A 14949-nucleotide genomic window follows, 5' to 3' on the forward strand; every position below is an offset into this window, starting at 1 on the left:
CCGGAAGCTTATAAGAAATCCTGCTATGCCCTGCGATGAACCATCAAACAGGCAAAGCGCCAATACAGGACTAAGATCAAATCATACTACAACGGCTCCGACGCTCGTCAGATGTGGCAGGGCTTGCAACTATTACAGACTACAAAGGGAAGCACAGCCGAGAGCTGCCCAGTGACACGAGCCTACCAGACGAGCTAAATAACTTATATGCTCTCTTCGAGGAAAGTAACACTGAAACATGAATGAGAGCATCAGCTGTTCCCGGACAACTGTGTGATCACCCTCTCTGCAGTCGATGTCAGTAAGACCTTTAAACAAGTCAACATTCACAAGGCCGCAGTGCCAGACAGATTACCAGGATGTGTATTCCGATCATGCACTGAATAACTGGCACGTGTCTTCACTGACATTTTCAACCTCTCCCTGTCTGAGTCTGTAATTCCAACACGTTTCAAGCAGACCATCGTAGCCTCTGTGCCCAAGAACACTAGGGCAACCTGCCTAAATGACTACCGACCCGTAGCACTCCAGTCTGTAGCCATGAAGTGCTTTGAAAGGCTGGTCATGGCTCACATCAACACCATTATTCCAGAAACCCTAGACCCACTCCAATTTACATACCGCATCAAGAGATCCACAGATGACGCAATCTCTATTGCACTCCACACTGCCCTTTCACCACTGGACAAAAGGAACACCTATGTGAGAATGCTATTCATTGATTACAGGTCAGCATTCAACACCATAGTGCCCTCAAAGCTCATCACTGAGCTAAAAATCCTGGGACTAAACACCTCCCTCTGCAACTGGATCCTGGACTTCCTGACGGGCCACCCCCAGGTGGCAAGGGTAGGTAACATCACATCCGCCATGCTGATCCTCACCACGTGGGCCCCTCAGTGGTGTGTGCTTAGTCCCCTCCTATACTCCCTGTTCATTCATGACTCCACGGCCAGGCACGACTCCAACACCATCATTAAGCTTGCTGATGACACAACAGTGTTAGGCCTCATCAACGATAACAATGTGACAGCCAATAGGGAGGAGGTCAGAGACCTGACCATGTGGTCAAGGACAACAACCTCTCCCTCAACATGATCAAGACAAAGAAGATTATTGTGGACTACAGGAAAAGGAGGACTGAGCATGCCCCCATTCTCATCGATAGGGCCTTAGTGGAGCAGGTTGAGAGTTTCAAGTTCCTTGGCATTCACATCACCAACAAACTAACATGGTCCAAGCACAACAAGACAGTCGTGAAGAGGGCACAACAAAACCTATTCAGACTGAAAAGATTTGTCATGGGTCCTCAGATCCTCAAAAGGTTTTACAGCTGCACCATCGAGAGCATCCTGACAGGTTGCATCACTGCCTGGTATGGCAACTGCTCGGCCTCCGACCGCAAGGCACTAGGAAGAGGTGTCAGAGGTGACAGAGGTGTCAGAGGAAGGCCCTAAAAATTGTCAAAGCCTCCAGCCACCCTAGTCATTCTGTCTGTTCTGTCTGCTACTGCATGGCAAGCGGTACTGGAGCGCCAAGTCTAGGTCCAAGAGGCTTCTAAACAGCTTCTAACCCCAAGCCATCCTGAACAGCTAATCAAATGGCAACCCGGACTATTTGCATTCTCCCCTCCCTCTTATACACTGCTGCTACTCTGTTATTATCTATGCATAGTCACTTTAATAACTCTACCTACATGTACATATTACCTCAATTACCTCGACACATTTGTTATTCCAATTTCTTACTTTTTTTTGTAGGTATTTTCTTTAAACTGCATTGTTTGTTAAGGGCTTGTAAGTAAGCATTTCACTTTAAGGTCAACACCTGTTGTATTCGGCTCATGTGACAAATAAAATGTGATTTGATTTCAATGACATCATCAACCAATTAGTAGACAATTAGTAGACATTTAGTAACTGGTCAAAATCACACAATGCACTCCAATGATGTCAAAGGAAACACTTATCTATCTTTTTTACTACAAAACATGGAAACACACCATTTTCACATATGTTGATGTTGGGGTGATGCTGGAGAGGATGAATAGGAAGTTGAAAAATGGTGAAGTTTCTCTTTAACGTTACTTTAGTTGCTCCACCCCACAGATACAAGCGGTTTAGTTATAGTGCAATTCCACCACTTTTCAACCTGATATTCATTATCTCCAGCACAATGTTTTGTACCAAAAAATATAAAGCCAACATTTGGTGTGTGTCTGTTGACATCATTAAAAGTTCAAATATTTCAACACTGAGATTCGTGGTGACGTGGGAAGCAAGACAACACCCTCACCCTGGCTAAAAACTAATTGCAGGTTTTGAAAATCACCGTTTTTTTACATTTAGGATTTTTTTAAAGAACCTTTCTTATCTTTTCAACCACAGATAATAAGAATGTGCCATTTTCACATAGGTAAACACTGGTATGATACTGGAGATTTTGAATGTGAGGTCAAAGAGGTGGTAGAATTGCCCTTTAAGTAGCTGATTGGCTGAATACCTGGGGCACGAGGCAGTTGGAGCAGAAATATGCCATATTTGAGAACTACTGGTGTTTTTTTTATATATACACTGAGTATACAGAACACTACAAATACCAGCTCTTTTCATGACAGACTGACCAGGTGAAAGTGATGATCCCTTATTGATGTCACATGTTTAATCCACTTCAATCAGTGTAGATAAAGAGGAGACAGGATAAAGAAGGATTTTTAGGCCTTGAGACAATTGAGACATGGATTGTGTATGTGTGCCATTTCGTGGGTGAATGGGCAAGACAAAAGATTTAAGTGTCTTTGAACAGTGTATGGTAGTAGGTGCCAGGCGCACCGGTTTGAGTGTGTCAAGAACTGCAACCCTGCTAGGTTATTCATGCTCAACAGTTTCCTGTGTGTCTCAAGAAAGTTTCACCACCCAAAGGACATTTTACATTTACATTTAAGTCATTTAGCAGACGCTCTTATCCAGAGCGACTTACAAATTGGACATCCACTGTGGGAAGCATTGCAGTTAACATGGGCCAGGATCCTTGTGAAACTCTTTCAGCACCTTGTATAGTCTATATACCCAGACGAATTGAGGCTGTTCAGCATTAGGAAGTTGCTCCTAATGTTTTGTACACTCAGGGTATAAAGCGATCTGTGCATTTGAACAACATAAATACACATATTTCACATTTGCATGTCAATGCTGCCACTGATTTGAAGAGGTTAGATTATACTATTTAGGATGAGCAGCCAGCTCATGAACAAACGAGTGCACCAGGGAGAATAGTCGTCACTAGTATATATATATTTTTTACAATTTCTCTTCTTAAAACGTGATTTGAACCCTAACCTCAAACACACCCTAACCTTAAATTAAGGCCTCCAAAAATATATCTTTACGATACAGCTACTAATAATGTATTACTTGAGAATAGGGCCGATTCCGATGAGAGTTATCTGGCCCAATTGTATATATTACTTGGGGCTCGGGTCGATTCTGGTGTGAGTTATATCTGGTCCAAATGTATTACTTGCTGTCACGGCCGTTGCTGGAAGAAGACCAAGGTGCAGCGTGGTGATTGTCCTTTTTATTTCAAAATGTCGCCAACAAAACAACAAACGAAAACACAACCGTGAAGCTTACAGGGCATTAGTGCCACAAACAAAGTTAACTACCCACAACGAAAGGAGGGAAAAAGGTCTACCTAAGTATGGTTCCCAATCAGAGACAATGATAGACAGCTGTCCCTGATTGAGAACCATACCCGGCCAAAACATAGAAACACAAAATCATAGAAAACAAAACATAGAATGCCCACCCAAAATCACACCCTGACCAAACCAAATAGAGACATAAAAAGGATCTCTAAGGTCAGGGCGTGACAACTTGCGGCTCGGGCCGATTGTTGCTACTCTCTGGCTGCTTTATATAATTAACAATTAAATATTTATTTTTCCATATTTTCTCATTGTTTCTGTAATCAAAAAATACAATTAACATTTAAATGAAATTATTCTGTAGTATTTTGATACTTTGTGCAAGGCAATTGATAAGCATTAAAAACTTTGTGGATGACATTCTGTTACTGTTCGATTGAGTGTTCAAATCAAATGGTATTTGTCACATGCACCGAATACAACAGATGTAGACCTTACCGTGAAATGCTTACCTACAAGCACTTAACCAACAATCCAGTTCAAGAAATAGAGTTAATAAAATATTTACTAAATTAACTAAAGTAAAAAAATATATAGAATCAATCAAAATGTAACACAATAAATGTACATAACAATAACGAGGCTAAATAGCAGGGGGTACCGGTGTCGAGTCAATGTGCAGGGTCCTAAAGTGGCCACGCAGTCGTGGGTGAATATGGAGTACAGGACTAAACACGCACCCCTGAGGGGCCCCAGTGATGGGGCTCAGTGTGGCAGATGTGTTGTTGCCTACCCTTACCAACTGGGGCGGCCTTCAGGAAGTCCAGGATCCAGTTGCCGAGGGAGGTGTTTAGTCCCAGGGTCCTTAGCTTAGTGATGAGCTTTCTGAGCACTATGGTATTGAACGCTGAGCTGTAGTCAATGAACAGCATTCTCACATAGGTGTTCCTTTTGTCCAGGTGGGTAAGGGAAGTGTGGAGTGCAATTGAGATTGTGTCATCTGTGGATCTGTTGGGGTGGTATGCAAATTGGAGTGGGTCTAGGGTTTCTGGAATATGGTGTTGATGTGAGCCTTGACCAGCCTTTCAAACCACTTCATGGCTACCGATGTGAGTGCTACGGGGCGGTAATCATTTAGGCAGGTTACCACACGGGTTCCACACATATCAGCTAAAAACAAGAAGAAGTGGCTCCAGTGGGCATGCAATCACCAACACTGGACAATTGAGGAGTAGAAAATTTTTGCCTGGTCCGACGAATCCCTCGTTCTTGTTGCGTCATGTTGATGGCAGAGTCAGCATTTGGCGTAGGCAGCATGAGTCCATGGACTCATCCTGACTGGTTTCAACGGTACAGACTGGTCGTGATGGTGTACTGGTGTGGGGAATGTTTTCCTGGCAGATGGTAGGTCCTTTGAAAATAATTGAGCAACGAACATTTCTGACACCTTGTTGAAACCATGCCCTGAAGAATTCAGGCTGTTCTGGAGACAAAGGGGAGTTTGACACAGTAATAGATGGTTGTACATAATAAATTGGCCACATTCCCACAATCAATAACCCCAGAGATTGCTGTCACCTCAGTACCTGAATAGGGTCTGGACTAGTCCTGCTGTTTGGCAGAGTTTCATATGATATTGTAAGCTACTCAATGGAGTAAAAGGTGTGACATACTGTATAACCAATGCTCCGTCAAACATTTTTCGTCACTGAGTAAATTTCAGGTCTGCTGAGCACAAACTTGAACATTGTGAAAATTCTGTGCAACTTCCGGCGCACGTTTTCTGTGAGTACTGAGGCTGTACCCATTTTAAATTATTTTTAACATTATTCAGGTAGGCTACTGTGGCTATTTGATCATAATGTAGGCCTACCTGTGTGGCCTACCATCATAAACAATGGAGGAAATGCATCCCATAACATTTTAACATTGAAATAGCTGTTCTATCGTTCAGCCTACAGTAGCAGCCAATGTGTGTTGTTCAGTGTAAGCCTACATTCCATGAGACTTCTGGGAAAAAAACAAACAGAGCTTGATATTAACCTGTTTATCCACTTGTCCTTCAGACAAGGAGGTGACTGACAATGTTGTGTTGTTTGATGCACGAAACCACTTTACAAAATAAAATGCATCATTATTTCCATAACATTATTACAGATAATCAGACAGATTACGCTACCCTCTGCCTATTGGCCAATTATGTTATTCAAACCTGTCTCAAAATACAACACTGCCCCTTTAAGACAAAAGAAAAACGATTTACCTGACTGGCTTATCTAGAAATGCATACGTTTTGTGCTCTTGTAGGAATCAATCACTCCCCCATTGCTGACTACAAATGATCTATAACTGGGCTAATAACTCACTAACTAGCGAAGGATATGAACATAAGTACAAATGTGCACACGTCGCTACATGTAGCTCTCGCTTTGATCTCAAAACAAGCGCATCTACTCATGACTGCTCATGCTGTAGAAACAGTCCAGTTCAAAGTGAATTGCACAGATCCATATATGGCAATGGTCTATTTGCATATAGGCCTACTGCAGCTCTGATTGGTTATGGCGCACTGGTCTGTGTAGAGTACGGGAACATTGCATATAACCTATTGTGATAGAGCAATATGTTTTATTTAACATCAAAATGTATATTCCCCAGTAAAACTAACATTCTCTGAATCAAAATACACACTTAAAAACAATCAGCAACTGCAGAACATGCACAAACAAATTGCATTAAATCCTTTGGCACGATTTTCTTTTGTAGGAAGTCTATCACATTCTACAATTAATTTTAAAAACAGCTGTCTCCAAACTTTTGAAAAACTCAGAACATACAAAAAATATGATCATTCTTTAAATTTGGAAAACATTACATTCATTGGCACAGTTAGCGGTGCTTTTATACAGCAGCTAAATCCGTCTCAAGGTAAACGGACCTCTGAACTTAAACATTTGAGTCAATGGCAGTCTTCACACTTCCAGTAGAGGGAGTCTGTCCAGTTCCATACTGGAGGATAGTGGTTTCCACCCCAAAGGGGGAACTTGAGAAGACTCATGAGACCTACTGGTAAAATGCACGAGGGTGTATTTTAGGGTCACTCCGGACAGAGCAAAATTCTGTTGGTGACCAAATGTTTTGGGGAACCACTGTTGTAGGACAAGAGTCCAGTAACAGTTATGAAAATAAACAAACATCCAATAATTTGGAAAAATATCATACTATGTAATAGTAAGACCTTTGCACAACCTTTGATGCACCTTAAGGGAGTTAATTAGTTTTTTTATTTAACCTTTATTTAACTAGGCAATTCTTATTTACAATGACGTCCTACCAAGAGGCAAAAGGCCTCCTGCCGGGACGGGGCCTGGGATTAAAATTCATTAATTAATTAATACAATATAAGTTGACATCAAGAAAGCAAGTCAGTTGATTGTTGACACGTTTTTCCAACACTTTTGATAAGCAGGGCAAAATAGAAATAGGTCTATAACAGTTAGGATCAGCTTGATCTCCCCCTTTAAATAAAGGACGAACTGTGGCTGCCTTCCAAGCAATGGGAACCTCCCTAGAAAGGAGAGACAGGTTAAAAAGGTTGTAGATAGGCTTGGCGATGATAGGGACAGCAACATTAAAGAAGAAAGGGTCTAAACCATCTGACCCAGATGAGGTCAAGTTTAAGCATCAGGGATAGTCACATTGGAAGGGGTGGGAGATGAGGAAATGTTAGACGGGCAAGGAGGCATGGCTGAGTCAAATAGGAATCCTTACTTAATTAAGTGCTGATTAAAGAGCTCAGACATGTGCTTTTTGTCAGTAACAACCACATCATCAATATTAAGGGACATCGGCAGCTGTGAGGAGGAGGGTTTATTCTCCAGGTCTTTAACCGTTTTCCAGAACTTCTTGGGGTTAGACCCACAGAGAGAGAACTGCTCCTTAACTAGGGTACGTGGGATGGTAGCGTCCCACCTGACCAACATCCAGTGAAATTGCAGAGCGTCAAATTCAAAAACAGAAATATTCATTATAAAAATTCAGAAAACATACAAGTGTTATACATAGGTTTAAAGATGAACTTCTTGTGAATCCAACCATGGAGTCAGATTTCAAAAAAGCTTTACAGCGAAAGCATACCATGCGATTATTTGAGAACATTGCCCAGCAGACAAATCATTACAAACAGTAACCAGCCAAGTAGAAGAGTTACACAAGTCAGAAATAGAGATAAAATGAATCACTTACCTTTGAGGATCTTCATATGGTTGCACTCAGAAGACATTAATTTACTCAATAAATGATTGTTTTGTTCGATAAAGTCTCTCTTTATATCCAAAAACCTTGTTTGCACGTTTTCTTCAGTAATCCACAGGCTCAAATGCAGTCACAACAGGCAGAGAAAAAATCCTAATTGTATCTGTAAAGTTCATAGAAACATGTCAAGCAATGTTTATATTCAATCCTCAGATTATTTGTAGCCTAAATAATCGTTAATATTTCAACCGGACAATAACGTCGTCAATATAAAAGGTGAACAAGAAAGGCGCGCTCTCAGGATTGCGCATGAAAAAGCTCTGTGACACTTTAGGGTCCAGTCATCCAGACTGGTCTTACTCCCTAATTTTTCAGAATACAAGCCTGAAACAATTTCTAAAGACTAGTGGAAGGCATAGGAACTGCAATTTGAGTCCTAAGTCAATGGATACTGTAATGGCTGGATGGATCTTTCTCAGGTTTTCGCCTGCGAAATCAGTCTTGTTATACTCACAGACATTCTTTTAACAGTTGTGGAAACTTTAGAGTGTTTTCTATCCATATCTACCAATCATATGCATATCCTAGCTGCTGGGCCTGAGTAGCAGGCAGTTTACTTTGGGAACACTTTTCATCCAGAGGTGAAAATAATGCCCCCTACCCTAAAATAGTGCCCCCTACCCTTTTCTGTGAGTTTAGAGGCATGCCTTGTGGGATTAATGATAATCTAAGAAAGATTTAGGGAGTCCCATTGCTTTAGGACTTAGTCAGGTGGTTTAAGCATATCCCAGTTTAGGTCACCTAGCAGGACAAATTCTGACTTAGTGTAAAGGGCCAGGAGGGAGCTTAAGGCAGGTAGGGTACAGGCCGGTGCTGATGGAGGACGATAGCACCCAGCAACAGTCAACAAAGAGCTATTTGCTTAAAACCAGCAAATCAAATGTTTGGGAGACAGACTTGGTGGAGGCAACTGAGCACTGACGGTGATCCTTGGCAAAGATTTCCACTCCCACACCTTTGGAAGGTCTGTCTTGCTGAAAAAGGTTATAACCAGAAAGGTTAACATCAGCATTCAAAACACTCTTTCTTAGCCACGTCTCAGTAATAAGCAACACATCTAAATTGGAGCTGTGAACCCACACTTTCAACTGATCCATTTTAGGTAATAAGCTTCTAGTGTTAAGGTGCAGAGAACCCAGGCTTTTACAAGAGCAGAAATCCGTGAAGCAGATATCAGAGCACAAGTCAGAATTGTGGCTAGCAACTGTAGATGGGCCAGGGTGTACATGCACATTTCCAGACATCATCAACCATAAACACACGTACACAACTGTACGCCCAAAGAGAGACTCAGGTACTCAGGCAGCATGCCATGAACTAATGCAACGTCATTGAACCACAGCCATTTGAAATGCACATAAAATACAACATCAACACATCCCTTCAGAAACCTTTTACCGTAAATGACAAACAGCAGGACTACTTTTACCTGGACTGTCTCCCTTTCAAACATTATTCAAAAGTTACACACAGATATACTGATCTTGTATATACAGTATTCAGACCCCTCGACTTTTTCCTCATTTTGTTACGTTACAGCCTTATTATTAAATATTTTTTACTTTATTTAACTAGGCAAGTCAGTTAAGAACAAATTCTTATTTACAATGACGGCCTACCCCAGCCAAACACTCCCCTAAACAAGGACGACGCGGAGCCAATTGTGCGCTGCCCTATGGGACTCGCGATCACGGCCGGTTGTGATTGAACCAGGGTCTGTAGTGACACCTCTAACACTGAGATGCAGTGCCTTAGACCGCTGCGCCACTTGGGAGGCATTTTAAAATGGATTAAATCGTTTTTCCCTCATCAATCTACACATAATACTCCATAACAACAAATCAATACCAGGTTTTTAGAAATGTTTAGAAATGTATTAAAAATATAAAACGGAAATATAACATATTCAGACCCTTTACTCAGTACTTTGTTGAAGCAACTTTGGAAGTGTGTTCTTGGGTATGATGCTACAAGCTTGGCACACCTGTATTTGGGGAGTTTCTCCTATTCTTCTCTACAGATCCTCTCAAGATCTGTCAGGTTGGATGGTGAGCGTCGCTGCACAGATATTTCCAGGTCTCTCCAGAGATGTTCGCTCAGGTTCAAGTCCAGGCTCTGGCTGGGCCACACAAGGACATTCAGTGACTTATCCCAAAGCCACTCCTGCGTTGTCTTGGCTGTGTACCTGTTGGAAGGTGAACATTTTCCCCAGTCTGAGGTCTTGAGCGCTCTGGAGCAAGTTTCCATCAAAGCTCTATCTGTACTTTGCTCCGTTCATCTTTGCCTTGATCCTGACTAGTCTCCCAGTCCCTGCCGCTGAAAAACATCCCCACAGCATGATGCTGCAACCACCATGCTTCACCGTAGGGCTGTCATGTGCCTTTTACTGAGGAGTGGCTTCCCTCTGGCCTCTCTACCATAAAGGCCTGATTGGTACTGTGCTGCATAGATGGTTGTCCTCCTGGAAGGTTCTCCCATCACCATAGAGGAACTCTGGAGCTCTGTCAGCGTGACCATCGGGTTCTTGGTCACCGCCCGGACTAAGGCCCTTCTCCCCTGATTGCTCAGTTTGGCCGAGCAGGCACCTCTAAGAAGAGTCTTGGTGGTGATGGGTTCTGACTTCTAAACTTGAAATATTGTTAATCATCAGGTAGCCTATGGAAAGGAGAAGGGCCACAGTCTGATTTCTACACCAGATGTTAAAGGTTATCTGTAGGAAGAATGTATATGGTTGCGGTCACTAATAAGGGTGGAGAGCTGTAGATTAGTGAGGAATGGGGGCCGAGGTCAGGTCAGGTCACATTAAGAGAGAATGAACAGTGTATTCCCCGAATCACTTAACTTCCTGCCTAGCAATGAATATGTCATGTTTAAGCGGGAAGCAGGAGACTTCATCTAAATTGGGGTATGTATAAACTTGTGCTGGTGGGAACATGTCTTTGTCAGTCTAGCTGTCTGACCCATTGGGTGAATAAACTTGGTTTGAGCTTTTATAGTTGTCCGTCTGTTTTTACCCTGTTATTTAGAACCTCTGTTATTTAGAACAGTGTAGCAGCAGCTCTCGCGCTATCGACTGGTATTTCAAACAATGAATAGCCAAAAAACGTATATATTTCTTCTTCTCCCGGACAATTGGCCAGCGCTAATTTTATTTATTTGCCTTACATTCTTTGCATTGGCCAAAAGCCGGCTATTACCAGCTAACGGAAACCCCGGTGTGTGTGTACCTTGATTCTGTGCTGGAGGGAATTGATATCTGGTCTCCTGCTGCTGCTGCTGTCAAGATGTCTGTGGACCTTGAGAACGTTCTATTGAATTGGGCTTTGGTTGAGTCAAGCTATATTAATCTATACTTGTCTCAACATTCTGTGGTACATTCCGTTACAGAAAGCTGACCGTATGACACACGGCACTGCTTCACATGAGGCATTTGAACTAACGCCTTTTTTCAGACATGCCTTCTTGAAAATGTGAACTTTCATGTGCCTTAATAACAAGAGAGAATGTCAAGAGTGTGCAAAGCTGTCATCAAGGCAAAGGGTGGCGACTTTGAATAATCTAATATAGATTTTCATTTGTTGAACACTTTTTTTGGTTGATACACGATCCCATATGTGTTATTGTATAGTTTTGATGTCTTCACTATTATTCTACAATGTAGATCATTATAAAAAATAAAGAAAATCCTTGAATGAGTAGGTGTGTCCAATCTTTTGACTGGTACTGTACATTCTGAAGAAAACAAACAAACTAACAAACAGTGGAGTATTTACATGTAAGAAGTACTACAATGTGGACAGTGTCAGAGAGACTGTGAACACAGTTTAGTGAAGGTCACTGTAAGGGCTACAGTGAAGTCTGCTCTCTCACTATGGAGGTTGTGAACAGTGTGATCAGAATGTAGAAGCGGTCAGTGTCTCCATGCTGGATAAACATGTTGGGTAGCATCTCCCTGATCTCAGGCCTAAAGGAACAACAGAGAGCGAGTGAATGAGTATGATACGACGATACTGTGTAAGTACGTGCAATATGAGGGTATTTAGTATGAGTACATGGTAAATGTTGCATATGAGTGTGATATAATTACGAGCTTCAGAACTTACCCCCTCATGAAATTGAAGCCGTAGGCACAGAACCAGGATGTTGTCATATGGGTCACGACCTTGAGCAGATCCCTGTGCATCGTGTCAAACACCAGGCCCCTGGAACCAGAGGGTGGCAGGACAACTTGTCAGAACAGTGTATACTGTATGTGTGGGAGATAGGAGAGACAGCCATCATCTCTAAAAGGACCTACTAACTGAGATGTATAACTTTTAACCTGGGCCAGACCGGGCGGAGTATTTTGTCAAACCCTAAGTTATTATTTTGAAATAATATCTGTGAAATGAATTCAGCTCAAACCAAATAAAGTTAGACAACATAAAGAAATCGAGTTATAAATAGAGTCAAAGACAACTATATAAAAGGTATTAATGAGAATTTTATTTTACCAGGTAAGTTGACTGAGAACACATTTTCTTTTACAACAACAACCTGGGGAATAGTTACAAGGGAGAGGAAGCGGGGATTAATGAGCCAGTTGGAACAACATAAACCTAATTACTAACTGTAAACTTGTGATGTCAGCCAGGCAGACCTGGTGGGGAAGGCAGGGTCATAGACAAAGTTGAGCATCTCCTGTGGGTAACCGACATGGAAAAGACGTACCACAGTCAGGTCAAACCCCGGCAACTCATACTCAGGTGATTTATGCACTGCAGCAAGCAGGGCTAGAGATACAGTTACTGTAGTACAGAGTAATATACTCACTGGGACAGGGCTACAGTGCAGTCTCTCAGTGTTCATAGAGAGGGAGACAGATTTATATGGTGAGACTGACAAAGCAAGTAATAGGGCCTACACACTGGAACACGGGGAAGGATTTATACGTGTCCTCTGTGGACAGTTGAAATTAAACTGGTATGGATATGGTAAGTGGATAACATACCCGTGCAAGTACACACACGACACACAAACACACTAAGACCAGGCCTGGAAAGTGCTTTGACTGCACTGTCAATTGTTGCCATGGAAGCAGGTGACCTGTAGTGGTTGGCATGCCAAGAACCCCTTAGTTCCTGGTTCTTTAGTACTTGTTTGATGCTTCTACTGTGAAGTGGGGCCGAATGAGATGGGAATGAGTCAGAGGTCTGCCAGTAGTCACGAGCTGGTTATGCGCATTTCACATGAGAGGTATCTTCCGTTCCTTTGCTTTTGTGAAGACAAAGGAATTCTCCGGATGGAATATTATTGAAGATTTATGTTCAGAGATTGAAGTTGTCCTAAAGATTTATGTCCTAAAGATTGATTCCATACATCGTTTGACAAGTTTCTACGGACTGTCACGGAACTTTTTGACATTTCGTCTGCAACTAGTGAACGCGTTTGATTTGTTTACCAAACACGCTAACAAAAGTAGCTATTTGGGCATAAATGATGGATATTATCGAACAAATCAAACATTTATTGTGGAACTGGGATTCCTGTGAGTGCATTCTGATGAAGATCATCAAAGGTAAGTGAATATTTATAATGTTATTTCTGACTTCTGTTGACTCCAACATGGAGGATATAAGTATTTGTTTGTCTGAGCGCCGTACTCAGATTATTGCATGGATTGCTTTTTCCATAAGCTTTTTTAAAAAATCTGACACTGCGGTTGCATTAAGCAGAAGTGTATCTAAAGTTCCATGCATAACACTTGTATTTTCATCAACATTTATAATGAATATTTCTGTACATTGATGTGGCTCTCTGCAAAATCACCAGATATTTTTGGAACTACTGAACATAACTCGCCAATGTATACTGAGATGTTTTGATATAAATATGAACTTTATCAAACAAAACATACATGTATTGTGCAACATGAAGTCCTATGAGTGTCATCTGATGAAGATCATCAAAGATTAGTGATTAAGTTTATCTATATTTCTGCTTTTTGTGACTCCTCTCTTTGACTGGAAAAATGGCTGTGTTTTTCTGTGGCTTGGCTCTAAACTAACATAATATTTTGTGGTGCTTTCGCTGTAAAGCCTATTTGAAATTGGACACTGTGGTGGGATTAACAACAAGATTACCTTTAAAATTGTATAAGATACTTGTATGTTTGAGGAATTTTAATTATGAGATTTCTGTTGTTTTGAATTTGGCGCCCTGCACTTTCACTGGCTGTTGTCAAATCGATCCCAATAATGGGATTTCAGCCCTAAGAAGTTTTAACAAACTATAGTTTTGGCAAGTCGGTTAGGACATCTACTTTGTGCATGACAAAGTCATTTTTCCAACAATTGTTTACAGACAGATTATTTAATTTATTATTCCCTGTATCACTATTCCAGTGGGTCAGAAGTTTACATACACTTAGTTGACTGTGCCTTTAAACAGCTTGGAAAATTCCAGAAAATGATTTCATGGCTTTAGAAGCTTCTGAAAGGCTAATTGACATAATTTGAGTCAATTGGAGGTGTACCTGTGGATGTATTTCAAGGCCTACCTTCAAACTCATTGCTCTTTGCTTGACATCATGGGAAAATCAAAAGAAATCAGCCAAGATCTTGGAAAAAAAAACTGTAGACCTCCACAAGTCTGGTTCATCCTTGGGAGCAATTTCCAAACACCTGAAGGTACCATGTTCATCTGTACAAACAATAGTACGCAAGTATAAACACCATGGGACCACGCAGCCGTCATACCGCTCAGGAAGCAGACGCATTCTGTCTCCTAGAGATGAACGTACTTTAGTGCGAAAAGTGCAGATCAATCCCAGAACAACAGCAAAGGATATTGTGTAGATGCTGGAGGAAACAGGTACAAAAGTATCTATATCCACAGTAAAACGAGTCCTATATTGACATAACCTGAAAGGCTGCTCAGCAAGGAAAAAGCCACTGCTCCAAAACCGCCAGAAAAAAAGCCAGACTACGGTTTGCAACTGCACATGTGGA

Source organism: Oncorhynchus gorbuscha, linkage group LG06, assembly GCF_021184085.1.
Source record: "Oncorhynchus gorbuscha isolate QuinsamMale2020 ecotype Even-year linkage group LG06, OgorEven_v1.0, whole genome shotgun sequence".
NCBI classification, from domain to species: Eukaryota; Metazoa; Chordata; class Actinopteri; order Salmoniformes; family Salmonidae; genus Oncorhynchus; species Oncorhynchus gorbuscha.